This window comes from Pinus tabuliformis, chromosome X, assembly GCF_031772625.1.
Source record: "Pinus tabuliformis cultivar Carrire ecotype Pingquan chromosome X, CPIR1, whole genome shotgun sequence".
Lineage (NCBI taxonomy): Eukaryota > Viridiplantae > Streptophyta > Pinopsida > Pinales > Pinaceae > Pinus > Pinus tabuliformis.
Genome location: NC_142308.1, coordinates 989,830,227 through 989,848,669, shown reverse-complemented (window position 1 = coordinate 989,848,669; position 18,443 = coordinate 989,830,227). Strand labels below are relative to the sequence as shown.

Sequence of the window (18,443 nt, the reverse complement as noted above, 5' to 3'; positions counted from 1 at the left end):
TAATTATAGCCGTTACCTTTGGTCAAATTGGTTGTTTCTTTATAGTCGTTGGAATGCTCGGTCTCTCTATTTAATATGTTGCCATGGTCTAGTTCTTCATCTTGTCCTGACCATAAACCACACTTGCTGGTTCGAAATGCGTCGACAAATAAATTTCGATATGATTATTGCCAAAACCATGTCTCAAACACTTGATAATAATCACAGAAGCCTAAATTCTCAAATCACCTTTCATTCAACATCATTTTCTCTCCATCTTAATTCCTTACATGATGTTATAACCTGTCTTAATATTTCACATTTTTTTTAGGAGTGTTGTGCCACATTCCCCTCAATTAGCCAGATAAGACAACACCATCCCGCCTCAGAGTCACCCCATTTGAAGTAATATTATATTAATATATATATAATTATTTATTAATATATATAAAATTATTTATTCATTTTTATTTTCATAATTTTGATTATTTTTAAGAATTATTTATAAAAATATCATAAATCGAGGAGAACCTATATAAATTTATTGGCAAACCATTATATGCATGCGATAAAAGTCACGTTGAAATTTAGAAGTGAGAAATAGGTTTATTTATTTATATTTTTAAAGTAGCTAAAATTAATTTTAATTTATAGAATTATAAATATTAAATGTTAATATTAATATTGAAAAAGTAATAATTTATCTTTTCTTTTTTATATTATTATATCAATTGAATTATAATTTTATTGGTAATATTTAAGATTTTTTTAAAATAATTTTAATAAATTTTCATTATTTTATAATTTTTGGTATTCTTAATTTTTATTTAATATATATTAAATAAAAAATACTTTATTAAGATAAAATCATAAATAGCGGAAAACATACAAATGCATTTATTGGCAAACCATTATATATGTTGGGTCGAAGTTGAAATTCCAAATAAAAAGGATTATTTAAATTTGGGATGTATTTTAATAATCCATTAAAATGATCAAAATATTGTTCCATCAAAATTGTATTTTATTATTTTATTAAAATACTCAAAATATGGTTCATTTTAAAAAAAAAATTGAAAGAAATTATAAACAAAATTATATAATTTTTTTTATAAAATTATAAATATGAGAGTTGTTTTTAGTGTGAATATTTTGGATTTTTAGTACTTGAATTTACTCAACAAATTTTAAGATACTTCGATTGTGCAGGGATTAACTATCAATAAATTATTACTAGATTTTAAAAAAATTAAACCAAAAAAACTTCTAAAAATTATTACTAGATTTTAAAAAAATTAAACCAAAAAAACTTCTAAAAATTATTACTAGATTTTAAAAAAATTAAACCAAAAAAACTTCTAAAAACTATAGCTTAATACAACTGGATAAATATGAGATAATTAATTTTTAAATAATATAAATTTAAATTTTATTAATAAATTAAGTATATTAATCGAGATGTATTTAAAGTTTTAATATCTTCTTTTGAAGCAACCTGCACAGCACACAGAGCAAACGGAATGTTACAACATTTGAGCCATCACAAGAATAAGAGTAACATGATTATAGAATGGTTGCAGGAAACAATGTCTGGCCTTCAACGTAAAATGCACAAGACCAGTCCTAAATCGCAAAGCAATCTCGATAATACATCTGTTGACCAAATCCCGACACTCCTTAAACGGGGTCGCTTCAGCGAGGCGCTAGGCATTCTGGATATCACAGGAAAACGTTTAGAGTGTTCTATGTATGTTTGTCTTTTGCAGGGATGCATGCAAAAAAATGCCCTACCAGAGGGTAAGGCAATCCATGCCCACATCAAGCAGAGCGGATTTACGGGAGACGCAGTTTTGCACAATGCACTTCTCAACCTGTATGTCAAGTGCGGCACTATGGCGGACGCTCGCAAAGTATTCGACCAAATGCCTGAACGAAACGCCTGCTCATGGACGGTCATGATTGCTGCTTGCACGAGGGATGGGTTTCCTGAGGAGGCATTGGCACTCTTTAACCAAATGCCAAGTACAGACCTCCAACCCAATCACTTCACATTCGCGACTGTTCTTCCAGCATGTGCCAACACGGCATCGTTATGGAAGGGCCTAGAGATTCATGCGAAAATCATAAAATATGGTTTTGAGTCTGATCTGGTTGTTGCCAATGCTCTAATAGACATGTATGCAAAATGTGACACCATAGAGAATGCGCGCGAATTGTTTGACAAAATGCTTCAAAGAGATGTGGTTTCCTGGACAGCGTTGATTGCAGGATATACACAGAGTGGGTTGGTTGATGTGGCCTTGAAACTATTCGAGGAAATGCCTCAGCGAAATGTGGTTTCATGGAATGTAATGATTTCAGGGCTTTCGCAAAATGGTTACGGGGAGAAAGCCCTGGAGCTTTTCAGACAATTGCAATTGGCAGGTTTGAAGCCTGAGGCAAAAACCTTTGTTAGTGTTCTTCCTGGATGTGCCGATATGGCAGCTCTGGATTATGGTATGGAGATCCATGAAAAAATAATTAGTAGTGGATTCCAGTCTGATGTCGTTGTGTTGAATTCACTGATTGACATGTATGCGAAATGTGGTTGCATACAAAAGGCACATGTATTATTTGACAGAATGCATGGGAAAGACACTGTGTCATGGAATACGATGATTACAGGATATGCACAAAACGGGTTGCTTGATGAGGCTCTGAAAGTTTTTAACGAAATAGGTCAGCCAGACGTGATATCATGGAGTGCAATGATTTCAGGGTTTTCACAGAATGGTCAGGGCAAAGAGGCTTTGAAGCTTTTTGAACAAATGCAATTAGCGGGTATCAGGCCAGACGCGAAAACCTTTGCCAGTATTCTCTCAGCATGCGCCAACTTGGCAGCGTTAGAACAGGGTATGAAGATCCATGGAAAGCTAATCAAATGTGGACTCCAGACTGATGTCGTTGTGAGGACTGCCCTTCTAGACATGTATTCCCAATGTGGGAGCATAGAAAAGGCACGTAAATTATTCGACAATATGCTTCAACGAGACTTGATCTCGTGGAATGCCATGATCGCAGGATATGCTATGTATGGCTGTGCCAAGGAAGCCCTAAACCTCTTTGAGCAAATGAAACTCTCTGGCATTAATGCAAACCATGTCACCTTGGTTAGTGTATTGTCTGCTTGTAGCCATGCAGGTTTAGTGGGTGAGGGCTATCACTACTTCAATTGCATCAATGAAAATTATAATGAGAAGCCTACAATGGAACATTACATTTGTATGGTGGACCTTCTTGGCCGTGCTGGGCATTTGGATGAAGCGAAAGATTTTATTAATAAGATGCCAATAAAACCTGACGCTGCTGTGTGGAATTGTTTGCTTGGTGCCTGCAGAATGCATAACAATCTAGATTTAGGAAGATATGTGGCAGAACACCTTTTTGAATTGGACCCCAAAAATGGCACACCATATGTGACTCTCTCAAACATTTACGCAGCAGTTGGCAGGTGGGGTGACACTGAAAAGGTGAGAAGAATGATGAAAGATAGAGGCATAGAAAAGACACCTGGATGTAGTTGGATTGAGATCAATAAACAGATGCACACTTTCCTCGTAGGAGATATATCAGGTCCACAAACTCTATCTGAATTGACCTGTTGATCTAATGCTGATTAATATGGATCACTTACTTAATCAGGAAGTAACATGAATTTTGCACTTCTTGGCACTGATGCCCATGGCAGTCATCGGGAAAGTGAAGGAGGGTAAAGGAGAGAAGTTTCAACAAGTGGGATCATGTGATACCATCAGGTATCTCAAGATTTATTGCAGCCTTCAGGCATCCTTGACCATGATGAAAGAATAGATGACGTTATCAAAGGTTTCATGAAGGTTGTGCTAAATCACTCCTAATCAGATGGATAAGACATCACTGCAACAACAGCTGATCCTCTCAATCACAGAAGGCTTCAATAACACAGACAAGAAGGGGATATGCTGGTATCATTACGAGAGTCTTTTGAGAATCAGTTTAAGGACTGAGGAAGAGGATTTCATTTAACCATTTATATTCAGCATCGGTAGCTTCCTTTCTTTACTTAGCATCTTGGCTAAATGCCCTTTCTGCAGACGATTGTAGGGGTTCTCGCAACACCCCAACTGGCCTTCGACTGCTTCCAGATGGTGCAATTCCGGCACTATTGGAGCTCCCAGAACCTGGTATTGAGGTATCTCATCTTTCGATGCTTGCTTCTGAGCTAGTGGTTCTGGTTTTAAGATCCATACGCTACCATTTGCTTGAATTTGGATTCACTAGTTTCAGTTCACATTTTTTTTTCAGTTTCTATAAGTTGGGGTTTCAGACCTTATTTTCAGTCCCTTGTGACATCCCCCTGCTGATCAAATTCCTCACCTCTTAAGTTTGGCCAAGTGCTTTTGGATTATAATGGAAAATAAGTCTGCCTATCTCCCTCAGGAGGGTTCCTGTGCAGAAGGAAGAAGAACGGGTTCATCCAAGGTGGGGTTGTCTACTTCCCAGCGACAGGATGATTCTGTTAAGAGAAAATGGGGGATGGGGGGAATGTGGTGCACTAGGAGTCTTAATCAATCAGGCAACTGATAGCTCAGCCATTTGCTCCCTTGCTCGGAGCAGATTTTACCAGAATGGGAGTCAGCAGGGGCCAAGTTTATAAGAACTAAAATTCCTTTGGCACAGTCTAACATTTGCCCTCCCAATGACCCTGGATACACTACTGGATGAAGAATTCTCTACAAATTGCCTTTTGAGTTAGATTTTTTAGATTTGGAATATACTTTTGGGTTTGTACGACAAGACGTTGGACATATTTGATGATGCCGAAATCAAATTGATGGAATTGACTCTCGACTCTGCAAAAAAGGTTTTAGGAACAACCAATCAGATTGATGGAATTGACTCTCGACTCTGCAAAAAAGGTTTTAGGAACAACCAATCAGATTGATGATTGGAGGGAGGACATGGATTCTAAACTTGGTGAAACAATGATATGCTTGTAAGTCTTGAGCAAGACAATCCATAAACAATCCAAGGAAATAAGAACTGGAAGGAAAATTGAACAGCATTTCTGAAAAATCAAAGAAGGAAAAACAATGCTCATGAAGACTCAAACACTGGCAAGGGGCAATAAGGGAAAGAACCCACTGGTCATCCAGGACAATAAATAAAAGAAGTTACGGGAAGAATGGTAAATATTTGCCTTAGTCATAGCTATATGATTATTTTTTATGCAGCATTTAAATAAATACGCACACAGAAGCCACGGGCTCAGCTCAAACTGGAGACAGTAAAGACAACTGGTGGCAGCGATTTTTGAAATTGCATGTTAGTAATACATGATAGCAAAGGATAACAGTCATGAATGGCAGAAAATGATCTCCTGCCATTTTGGCTCGGTCTTACAGTGGTATTTACTATTGGCAGAATGGAAGCAATGTTTTGCAGACATGCATCAGCATACATCAAATGTTCAAAATGCTTATGTTATCGATCTTATGCATAGGACGTGCCAATTTGGGACCAGTTTGGTTATATCCATTGATGTAGCAGTAGGATCAATATTGTTCCTGTTCTGAGCAATGAAAGAAATGAACCATAAAATTAGCTGCATTAAAGATAAATGCAGAAATTTCGATATATGACTTTATTGCAAATTCAGAAATTTCACCTCGTAGTAGAGGTTTCCCAGATCTGACCCTTGAGATATTTCAGCCATAGGACTGATCTGAAATATATAATCACAGTAGTGAACGACAATATATATTTCAATCCAATCACTAGGCACCTTGAGAGGAAAAATACAAAACAAGAGTACTTCAATGTCATTAATTCACAGGTATTAAGGCACAGTTTTCCATACATATAACAGCTTTGAAATAAATTTATTACAACAATAAATCTGGCCTCTTATCTTCTGGATATGTGTTCACTCTCTTAAGAGTTTCAGCTGTCTGTTGTCAAATTGGCATGAATAATGAGAGCTGAAATTACCCATCAAGAAGACAATACAAGTTGGAATCAAATCTGTATGTACACAATAATTGGACAACTGAAACACTTCATTAATATATAAGGGATGAAGTACATGTACATGCCCATAACCTATCACAAGTTGGTACAATCTCAAACCTTTCAAATTCTAGCTATGGAAACCATGAAAACTCTAACTAACTCCTCCTGAGTAGAAATTACTCTAACCAAATGTTGGGCTCTTTGTTAAAGCTCTTTCTTGGTTCCTACACTTGCATCCTACAAGTATGCAAGGTGTCTCCTCCTTTTAAGTTCATGGAGCATAACAAATAGCACTAGGGTTTCCAATTCTTCTTCTTCTTTCATGTTCTCTGTAAGAGCAATGTGTCTTTATCCTCTAGGGTTTGTCACATACCTAGCTACGTTGCTTCTTTAGGGTGAACCCTAACCCTAGAATTACCCTTGAATTTCTTCAACACTTCAGTGCTCCAAGACAAGAGTGATAATACAATGAAAAGTACAAAGAGTGAAAGAGACTAGTGTGCTCAACTATTGGTGTCTTTAATACAAGTGAGTGATAAATGAATCCACAAGATCAAGTATAATCTCCAACATCTCTTTCTTTCTTATCTTCCCTTAGGGTTTCCTCATGAATCCTAACATCTTGCCCCCTACAAGAAATCTCTCCAAGACAAGTACAAACAATGAGTACAATGATGATGATGATAATATGAAATGATTCTCTCCTTTTTCTATTTGTATGAGAGGTAAGGGAGGTCAACAATACAATAGTGGTCTTAATCCACTACAAGCAACATATACATAACAAGATAGGTATACATGTGAAGCACTCCCACTACAAGTGATGCTTGTCAAGCTCCAAGTTGAAGACATCCAACAAGAAAGGCTCCCAAGCATCAGCGTTATTCAAGAAGAAACAATGTTCCCCACTCCACTAGTCTCCAAAGCTCCAACAACTCTATGTCATGTGCTTCCCCAAGTCCACCACACATACATGATCACTTTCTCAACCTAAGCATCATCAAGTCAAACACAAGCCTCCATGCAAGCAATCGAGTGTGCCCAGACCATCTAGGCTCAAATCCCTCCAAGATGTTTAATGCTCCTCCAAAGCAAATCGTTTTGTGGCTATCATGAAGAAGCCACCAAGCTCCGTAGATCTTCAATGCTCCAATGAAGAGAGCTACATAAGCATCAAAATGGGGTCTAGGAATTAACGAGTAATTCACTCCACATATGTATGTCTGTCGCGACACATCCAAGGGTCATCCATACACCATGCACCCCAAATCACATCAAGCAACCCCAGACATGGTGTAAACACTTTTGTATTAACCTTAAAAACTAACAATAAGGCCATGTCCAAATATTGTAAGGAAATGTAATATACTTGAATCCTCATTTTTGAAACATTACCATATAGTATTAATGCAAATTAATAGATTAATTACAAAAAATGAATGTGTCTTTGTTCTTACTATTTTACAAATATTGTGTGGTGGCAATTTTTACCCTTGATCGATTTTACCACTTGTAAAAATTGGTGATTTTTTACTAGTCAGAAAAAATTGTGACAATATCATAAAAATTGCAACATGATCCAAAAGATTGCCAAATGTTGGATATGGGCACTTCAACATTTTTTTTGGGGGGTTTTTAACTCATTTTGCAAACAAAAAAAGGGTTTGGAGAGCAAAAGAGTAAGAGACCAGTTCTGCTTGAGCTAAGGAGGAGGACACCATTTTCCTTTGCCATCACTATGTTTTTTAGAGTGGGGATTGATTTCCCTCAATTATGGATGCATTTGCAAGTATAGGCATCAATTTCCACTATTGTTTTTCAGATTTTTTTAAGATTTTTCATGGGGATGCCATCTCATTGACGTGATTCACAACATTGTTGCATGGAGGATTGAGACTGAGAGGTCTGTCATGGAATCACTCCCTGATTAGTTAGAGGAGGAGACACCAAAGGAGGTAGCACTGAGCAGGGAGAGAGGTAGAGGAGGATGGGGTGACAACCATCACCTTCAAGAACTCAGACAGAGCAAGTTGGACCTAGCAGTGGCATGGGCACTAGTATAGGACATTAGAGTCTACCTCCTACTTCTTTTAGCAGATGTCAGATTCCAACACCATTCCTAGGGCCTTCTTCATATAGAGGAAAAGCCATTGCCTCTACCTGTGAAAGGGGTAGAGGAAATCACTAGTTTTTATGTATGTACTTTCATTATAGATGACTCAGGATGATGAGATATATTTATTATATTTCTTGTTGAGATATTGAGACTAGGTCAACACTTAGGATTCAAGACATGATTCAATGTTGATTTGTGATGTAGCAACAAGCATCTTATACATCTTATATATTAGTTTGGTTTTCATATTTATGTGCAATGCATTTATTTGATGTCTTGTTGCTTTAGATGTTTAAAAAATGGGAAAAAATGAATATTTTTGTATTTTCCAACTTTGTCAATGTTTGTTGATTTTTATCAATATTTTCCAATTTTTTTACAAATTTTAACTTTTTTTCAAACCCTTGCCAGTTTTTTTCCAATGTCGATGGTCAACAACAATGATTTTTACCACAATTACATGGGAACTCACTCCCAAAAGTAGAGGACCCATTCTCCAAGTTCTCATGTACTAAGGAACATTAGAACTTGTAGGGAACATTCTATTTTGATAGGAATAACGTTAGGAACTTTGGCAGTGTCCCTAACATTCCTAGTAAGTTTCTTGCCCAAAAAAGGATTTTTTTGGAGATATTTAGACATTCCCATGGCACACTAGGCTCAATAGGCATATTTTAGTGGAGTGGACCATAATGGGCTCATCATGTTAAATTTTAGACCATGGCTAGTGGATTCTACACTCAAAAAAATAACTAGTAACCATTAGGTAGCTAAGAACACGAACACCTCCAATAAACACAATGTCTTTTGAATATTCTAATATGCACACACATGTTGTTGGAAATAAGAACAACAATTACATAGATCTAGATTCTCAATCATGACTATCTTCCACTCAAATTTAAAAGGAAGAAATATAGTGCAGTGGCTCAAAACAACTCGCTAACCAACATAGTCATGTACCATGCATCTCCTTTACAAACTAAGAGAAACTAGGATTATAATCAATGCTCCTTATCTCTGTGGAGCACCCTAGGCTGAGGATATAACCCTATCCCTAAAATTCCCTAGAACAATGTGCCTACCTACATAAGCTAAATACCTCGATCACATGTGCTCACTAGGAGAAATTGATATGCATGCAAGCATGCACCTCCTACCTAGGATAGTGTGCCTATTTGAAACTAGTAGTTTCCCTTGCTAACATGCCTTAGCTAAAAACAAAACTATCATTAGAGATATTGCCAAGTAAATTCTAGAAAAACAAACCCAAAAATATAAAAGCATCTAAATTAAAATTCAAAATACTAAATCTAGAACAACAACAAATACTAGAAATGTTTTGAGTTTGACACATGCATATTGGATGTTGGGTGTGTTATATTCTTTCCACGAATAGCCCCATGCACGAAGCAGGGCGCCCCCCCCGAATAGCCCCATGCATGAAGCAGGGTGCCCCCCCCCCATTGCGCGGGTGCAATAGAGGGGCGATAGCCCCCCCTACATGGGTTTCGGGGCAACGACCTAGGAAATTTTTTTTGGACCCTATATTAGGTGGGCGGGCCTACCTATGGTTTTGTGCATGCGCTTCACACATGGTTTTGGGCATGATGGTTTTCTACCCATGGTATTTTGTAGATCCGGTTAAGCGAACTATGGTTATGTTCTAATCTAGGGTTAATGGATTAGGGTTTATGAATGCTTCGGCATGTATATATACGCATTGTAACATTGAAAGGGATATAATGAAAAATAATCTGGTAGTACCGGTTTTGGGATCCAGGGAAAAATCTTCATGTATATCTTGTTTATGTTTTATGCTCTCGCCATTGTTTATTTTTTGGTTTTAGAATTCATATGCAAATATTTTTTGTACATGGTTAAAGCCTAAATTGGAGGCATGCATGCACTCTCTCTATCTCTCTCTAAATCACTACATAGTTGCACTAAAGAGTATTTAGTGGTGCACCATCACTCTTATCACAATGACTACGTTTCCTGAGGTTTCAACTTCTTAAAATTTATGAGAGCAACCTTCATGAGGTTTCAACTTCCAATAAAATCTTTTATAATTTCAATAATAATGAAGAAAAATACTTGAGGTTTTAATGTCTAAGACTGACCTTTTTACATAGGAGGCTCTATAAAACGCTGGTGGAGTTTCCAACTTTGTAACCCCGTCGTAATAGTTGTGTAAGCATGCTTTACAAATTAAATTCTATAGTTGTGTAAGTTTTCTTTGTAAACCCAACTATGTAAGTGTGCAACCTTATAATGGAGGACATCTTTGAGATTTGTATTTTTAGTGGGCATGCACTCTGTTTGTTCTAGTTATTATATGTTGTGTTGGTTTCAAGTGCCTAATTTTGATAATTCAAATGGGTAATGCTTTTCAAAACATGATACCACCTTTTTTTCCACCGGAAAAATCGTAATCTTTCATTATATGGTGAAAAATTACATATAGTATATGTTGTTCAGCATATGCGGATTGCATCCATGTCTAGAATATCTACAAACCATTCTTGTACATGTTTGTGTCAAAAACAAAAAATCATCACGCAGGATGATGCTGTATCAAAAATAAAAAAATCATCACGCAGGATGATGCTGTAACGACATTCTATATAAAAACATAATTGTACCTCGCAGGATGCTGATCATAAATAAAACTAGATTATCTACATCATCGTATATACTCGATAGTTCTTCAAAAATTCAGTGACCATCCACCTGATGGTAGATTTGGTCTATATAAGGCCTGTGGAAGTACTGGTACTGAGAGGTGCCCCTCTGTTCTTGGATTATCCACTATCCTCCTGGCAGGTGCGTGGCTTCCTTGGATAATCCATCGGCACTGTGATTATGCTCCCAATAGATATGACGAACAATGATGTTATTAAATTTTGTTTTGAGATGTATAACTTCATCCAAAATATTTAAGAGTGTGTGCGCGTGACATCTAATTTTCAGATTGATCCAATTTATGATAATATTTGAGTCCTCGTATATGCATTCATGATTTAAAGCAAAATGCATAAGATGAGACGAAGAGTTATGAGTTCTGCAAAGTTGTTCGTTCCTACGGCTAAGCCCATCTTGACTTTGTAATAATGCTGATCTGATAGATATAGTATGAAGCCCCCCCCACATCCATGTTGTTGAGCAGCTCCATCGAAAAATTCCCATGGTGTGGAGTGGTCTATGGGGTCGGGGGCAGTTGGTCTGCGAGAACGAGGAGTATATTCAGGAAATTCATGATATGCTGCAATGATTTTGGCAATAACGGATTTACATCGAATCGAGCCATTTTCGAAGATCAATTTGTTCCTAGCCAGCCAAATTGCCGAGCAAATGATGAGAGGAAGACATGTGCGGTTTGTTCCAGCGTGTGCTCGGTTCCAGACATCCCATGCTATTGTGATGTTTTCACCCTCCCATGCTCTCGTGAACTTAATTTCCTTAGCCACGTCCTTCCATATCTGTTTTGTGGTTTCGCAAGTAAGAAAAAGATGAATGGTCGATTCTGATTGTTGTTTGCAGAGTATGCACCAGGTGGGACCATACATAGACCTGTGCATAAGCGATTCCCCAGTAGGGACCTTATTTTTGAGAATGCACCAGAAAAAGAGTTTTATTCGGGGTGGAGTCTTTAATTGCCAGATGAGCTTCCACCAACTTTGAGTGATTTCTGGTTGTTTGTTATTAATCAAACACAGGTAAGCTTCCTTGGGGGACCAGTATCCAAATTCGGCCTTGTTCCACATGAGCTTGTCTGGGCCTTCCTTGATGCGAATGTGGGATTCACTCAGAGCACTTGTGTAATCCTCCCAATTTTGGTGCCAGATAGGAGGCAAATTTAACTGCGCTACCGATTTCGATGCTTGTGTGAAAATGGATGAATTCTCCTGGTCCGCAATGTGAGCTATTACTCTAATGTTCTGTTGATCGAGTAACCGAATAAGCTCACGAGGGAGATAACATCTCCCTCCTCCACCTGTCCATGGATCCATTCCAATGTGAGCCTTGGTTCCATCATTGATTCTCCACGTAAGATGACTGCGAATGAGGGGGAGCGAGTACAATAGGGCTTTCCACACCGATGAATTCCATGTTCTGTTCCAGCTAGGCAGTTAGATCCAATCCATGACTTGTAAGGGCCAGATGTATTTATGGTATGAGATAAACATCCAAAGATTTTGCTTGGTAAACAATGTCCATCCCATTTTCGCAACCAGGGCATGTGCAAAGTATGATAGATCTTTAAGACCCCAGCCTCCCCACTTCTTAGGCATGGCAATATTATCCCATCTAATCCATGCAAAAACTCGCTTATCCTATCCCCCATTCCAGAGGTATCTGCAACAAATTTTCTTGAGACGGGCAAGTATTCCTCTAGGTATCCATGCTAAATTCATCCAGAATACAAGTGTGGCCTCCAGGGCTGATTTAATGAGCACCAGCCTTCCTGCTGTAGATAGAAAGCAATGGCTCCAGTGTGAGATCCTCTTCTCAAATTTGGAGATCAGCCAAGTCCAATCTACTATCTTGTGTCCTAAAGGCTTGATCCAGTAACCCAAATATTTGAATCGCTGATCCAGAGGTCAAGGGTTGTAAGGGAAACGATGCAAGGCAAGATTGGATTCTTGAGCAGAAGTGTAAGCCTGGGAAATAGTTGATTTTGTGTGGTTTGCCGACATACCAGTGGATTTGTAGAAAGAGGCAAGGATCTTATCAAGAGTGATCGAATCCCGTATACTTCCGTCCAAGAAAATGAGGACATCATCCGCAAACAGGAGATGTGTCAGGTAACACTGATCAGTAGTCTTCAAGCCTGACAATCTGCCATTCTGCTTTTCATGATAGATGAGTCTTCTCAGACACTCCATAACAAGAAGAAAGAGGAGTGGTGAGAGTGGGCAGCCTTGCCTGAGACCCCTTTCAGAATGGAAAAAAGGAGACGCAGAACCATTAATGAGCAGACTATAGGAGGGGGTTGATATGCAAGCCATAATCCAATTGGTAAATGAGAGGGGGAAGCCCAGGTGAATAAGGAGCATTTTGATATAAGTCCAGTCCACTCAATCAAAGGCCTTGGCCAGGTCAATTTTGAGAATGATACCTTTTAGTCTGCGGGCTCAGATGGAATGAATGGCTTCTTGAGCAGTGCCAATAGCTTCATGTATCTGGCAGTCTTCGAGAAAAGCAAATTGTTTAGGGAGGATATGCTGAGAAAGGATAGGTCTGATACGATTAGCAATGATTTTGGAGATAATCTTATAAAGACAATTGCAGAGGGAAATGGGCCGAAATCATCAAAGGAGGTAGGGGAATCAGTTTTAGGGATGAGGGCGATGAAGGTAGAGTTGATGGCATTGAACAGTCTACCAAATGATTGGCATTCCTCCACAACCTGAAGAAGATCCAATGCCAATAGATCATAAAAAGCCAAATAGAATTCTATGGACCACCCATTGTGTCCCAAGCTTTTATCCTTTTTGAACCACTTTAATACCCCCTCAAGTTCCTCCAAAGTGACAGGTGAAGTCAATTCATTTGCTTCTTCCTCTCCTACAAAGCGAGGGAAGAGTCCAGCCACTTGAATGATATCTGCTAGATTGGCCTCATGGGGAGATCTGAACAGATTTCGAAAGTGGGAGGTGCCCAATCTGGAGAGTTTTCGGAAATTGTCTGCTTTCTCTCCATCAGGAAGGGGCATTTTCCAGATCGTGTTAGTAGTCTTCCTTCCCCTGGCAAAATTTTGGTAAAATTTGGTGTTATCATCTCCCGCCTTTAACCAAATGGCCCTGCTCTTCAATCTCCATGATTCTTCCCTTTCCTTAAGAATCTTGTCTTTCTGCTTCTCAAGCTCAATCAGCTTGATCTTCTCTTCTGCTGAGGTAAAGCCAAGATTCTTTTCATCCAACAATAATTCCAACTCAGCTTCAATGGCCAAAATCTTTTGATCATCCTTAGCCTTCTTCTCCTTTGCCCAGGCCATGGTTAGTTGTTTAAGCTGAGAAAGGTTGTGGCAAAATCCCTCCGCCGTTGTTCTGTGATTAGATATAGGGTGGGAGACCCAAAAGTCCTTAACAAGACTAGTATACTCCTCATCTTGGAGCCAGACATGATTGAATTTGAAGGGTGCCTTTGGCTTGGCATCAGGTCCAAGAATCTCCAGATAAATAGGAGAATGATTAGATTTTCCCCCTGCCCCCACCCATTGTCTGTATCTGGTCAATCTCTGAAGCAGGGGGATTTTGATCAGGAATCTGTCAAGTCTTCTAGCCAGGGCTGCATCCCCTACTCTCCGGTTCCTCCAGGTAGGCATAGGCTTGTTCATGGGGATGTCAGCAAGATGGTGCTGGTCCAGAATGTCCTTAAAGAAATCAGACAAGGGGTCAACTTGGGCTTGTGATCCCCAGGATTCCCCATATCCCATGGAGAAATTAAGATCGCCCCCTATGATAATCTGATCCATAGATGTTGAGTTTAATCCAAGAAAATACTGCCAGAATTCCTCTCTCCTCTGGCATGGGCCATATACATTGATGATCCTCAAGGTCTCCCCTAGCTCAGCCGAGAAGAAATCCATGCCTATAAAGCCCACTCCTCCCTAGGTGGCAGATACATTTATGGTCCGAGGATTGTATCCGATGGCTATGCCTCCAGCCCTACCTATGGCATCCAGTGCATGGAAGTGCCATCCAGGTCGGATGGTAGTAAGGGTATGCTCAATAGAATCTGCATTGCCCAAAGTCTCTTGCAGCATAATGATATCAGTAGGTTCATTCTCAATCAACCTCTACATGGCTAGTTTTTTGGAGGTACTAGCCAGACCTCTGCAATTAAAGGAGAGGCATTTCATGGCGGAACCCCCTCTGGGGTTTGCAATGCTCTAAGTACCCCTTCCATGGTGGATTGTTTGCCCGATGCTACCTCAACACCAGCTTTCTGTATGGCCTTTGTCAAGTAAGATTTATGCCCGCAGGAAGATTGAGCAGGGGGTCCAGGGTAGGCCATCCCCAACCCAATTTGCGGGTCAAGACCTGATATGAGCCTGGATCGAAGGTTGTAGGAGTGAGGCAATACCGGGTGGGAAGAGGCCGAAACCCCTGTTGAGGATGGAGTCGGATGGACAGTAGGGGAGGAGGGGGCAATGATGGGCGGGGGGATGGAAATCGCACAAGTAACCAGAGGTGCATTTACATCCAATGGTGCAACAACGGAAAGTGATAATGAAGATGAGTGAGAGATTAGAGGAGAGGAAGGAGAAGTACCCAATTTCTGCGCCATCTCCGCAGCAGCTATAGCTCTTACTTGTGTCAAAGGGGGCAAGGGTGGCCTGTTGGCTTCTTCCGCCTCCTTTGAGGATTCACCCAAATTGAAAAGCTTTGGAACCAGAGTACTGATGCGTGATGCCGACACAGGAGCTCGAGATGCCGACACAAGAGCTTTTCCTTTTAGAGACGATGGCAAGCTAAGGGAGTCAGCAGGTTTCGCGAGCAGAGGACATTCCTTGAATATATGCCCTACCTTATGACACCTTCTACAACAGAAAGGAACACCCTCGTAATCCAAGATCTGTATCCTGGTGTAATGCCTCCATTTCAGGGTAATCTTCTCTTCCAGGCCCTCCCTTGTGTCCAAGTGAACCAGGATTCTTGCCAACGCTCGATTTTTTGTCTGAACATAGGTCTTATCATATTCCAAATATGTCCCAAGGGCATTTCCAATCCTAATAAACACCGCTTCAGACCAGAATTGTAAAGGAAGACCTGGTAATCACACCCAGATAGGTCCTGCTCCAATTTGTTCCCGTTCCAGATCGAATAGCAGTGACCAGCGCTTGAGGAGAATCGGTGCCATCTCTATGTGCCAGTGTTTGGCAAGAATCATATCAGTATATTCATCCTTTGAAAACTGTAGGGAAAACCAACCCCGAGCCAGGATTTGTACCTCTGGGAGTTCTTGAAGAATGCCACCCCAGATCTCTTTTACCTAATTTGTGAGCCTGGTCACTGAGTAAGCCCTTCCTCGCACATGTACAACAAGTACTATGTTGGCCTTGCCCACGACCTTGCCCATTGGTATATCTTCACTGAATGTGATGGTAAGGTCCTTTGCGGACGTCTTCACGCACTTGACCTTTCTCTTCCCTATTCTCGACGCCGATGGGTGTTCTGTCAATGGATCTGATCCTGCATCCTTCAAGGGAGTCGCCACTTTAGATTTTATGACCGGAGAGTCGAAGCAACCCAATGGGAGGGAGTTAGGGTTTGCAGAAACTGGAGGGGGCAAGCTCCGAGGAGGCGTCGGGTTATGGAGGGGGATCAGATCTAAATCAGGTGAGGGAGGCATAATGACAGTGAGGAGATCGAGTGTGCCAGGGGAAAGCAGGGGGTAATCAAGACCCGAGGTTTCTAGAGAGAGAGATCCTAAGCACAACGCCGAGGCTGAGGATCCCGAAAGCGCAACAATCGACGAAATGTCCGGGAGAGGAGGAGCAAAGCTATCAATGCTACGGTTAGGGCTTCGATTGCCAAAAATGGTTTGTCCCTCGAACGGATTCTGGGAATAATCAAGGGCCTCCTCTTTGATATCCATCGCTTCCATTAACGGAAACTGCCACTAAAACCGCCAAGAGATAGTTGACCGTGCATAGCATATGGATGTCGACAGGTCGTTGAGGTAGGGTAACAGCGATCGCATATGCCCAAATAAATGTGATTAAATTAATTTCTGTCTCTGTGCAGGTGCAGGGATGCGTGCGCACCACATGCCCGCTTGCGGCCACGTCAGAGCCTAGAACATCTTCACCTCTCATGGCTCTTTCAAATCATAGATCACACTACCTTATTGTAATGTGATGTTTAGCAGCAGCAAAACACTAATTACTATTGGAAAATCAATGAGTTCGTAGATTTAGTTGATTCTCCTTACATAATAATTACTTGTGATATTTGTTGGATTTTTATTATTTAGTTTTACTTCTTCATCAAGAAATTACCAAAACATGAATATCACAAAGACACAAAATACACAAGATATACGCTCCACACTAGGGCAAAACCCCACAACTGGGGAAGACCCAAACAATCCTTTTCTTCTAGAATCAAATCAAAATGAGGCCTTCAAGAGCCAAAGACCAAGACAACCTCCTCCATAAGATCCTGAAGTCAACCCTCCTTCTGAATTACATTCAAAATCAAGCTTCTTCAAACTCTATCCCTGTCACTAATTGCAAACTTCTTTAGATTTTCAGTTGTCAAAAAAATTATAGTCTGCTTCAAGTTTTTGGCCTTATCACAAAGTTTCATGGGACTTACACATCCTTCCATAGAAAACTTCACACATCCTTGCCACTGTAACTCACATACTTGTTCAAAACATCAACTGAACTTATGTCCTTTTGATGGAGGATTCACGCCTATATATATTTGTTCGTCACTATAAAGGGTCATGTCTTATCAGTAGGCCAACTTGACTAACTGGAGGGCCGAATTGATCTTTATGGATGACTATTTGACTTTTTTTATTTACTAAAATAATTATTTTCCTTTTCTTACAAAGAACCCAAATGGACTTTGACTCAATTAATCCCTAAAAGTATGAAGAACATTCTTACTCTAGACTTGAGCATGAAACCCATGCTTGAAACAAGTAATTTATTTTTCCTTCATTTACATAAAATACAAATTAATATGAAGACTGAACCTAGTTACTTTTCCAACACTCCCTATTAACTAGAGAGGTATTCATAATGACTCAACAGGTCTATCTCAAGTTGAAATATTCTCATAAGAAGGGATCCAGATTGATAAGAATCAAAGTATCATCATAACCAACATTGTCACATTACCAAGGCCTTGACATGTACACTCTATATCTCACAAGATCAGAGCACAATGTTGGGAGGTATTCCATGGGAGACCACACCACCTCACTGAGGTACATACTCCACCTAGGATACTTGCAGTATATCTTTTACCAGACCATTTCCCTTAAGGGAATGCCTATCCATCGAACCATTCTTATCCAAGTCCATGTACTTGAATTAGGATCTCCATCTTAATCCATCATTGTACATGACTCAAGAATGTTTGTCCAATATGTTTATCCAATCCATCATTTTCCTTATCCATGTCCATGTACTTAACTTAGGATATCAATCCTAATTCATCAGAGTATTTGACACAAGGAGAACCATGCTAATTCAAATCATCATTCTCCTTATCCATGTGCATGCACTAGACTTACGATTGTTAGTCCTAACCTAGTACATGACACATGGAGAACCATTATCCAACCTTACCTC

At 39.7% G+C, this 18,443-nt stretch overlaps 1 pseudogene across 1 annotated transcript; it reads left to right on the top strand.

Moving 5' to 3' along the window:
* The first annotated feature begins 1,478 nt into the window (after window positions 1-1,478).
* Window positions 1,479-5,245, top strand: LOC149143054 (pentatricopeptide repeat-containing protein At2g13600 pseudogene; annotated as a pseudogene). The gene is made up of 2 exons (XR_016264465.1): window positions 1,479-4,861; window positions 4,917-5,245. The product of XR_016264465.1 is annotated as a pentatricopeptide repeat-containing protein At2g13600 pseudogene (transcript).
* The last annotated feature ends 13,198 nt before the right edge of the window (window positions 5,246-18,443 follow it).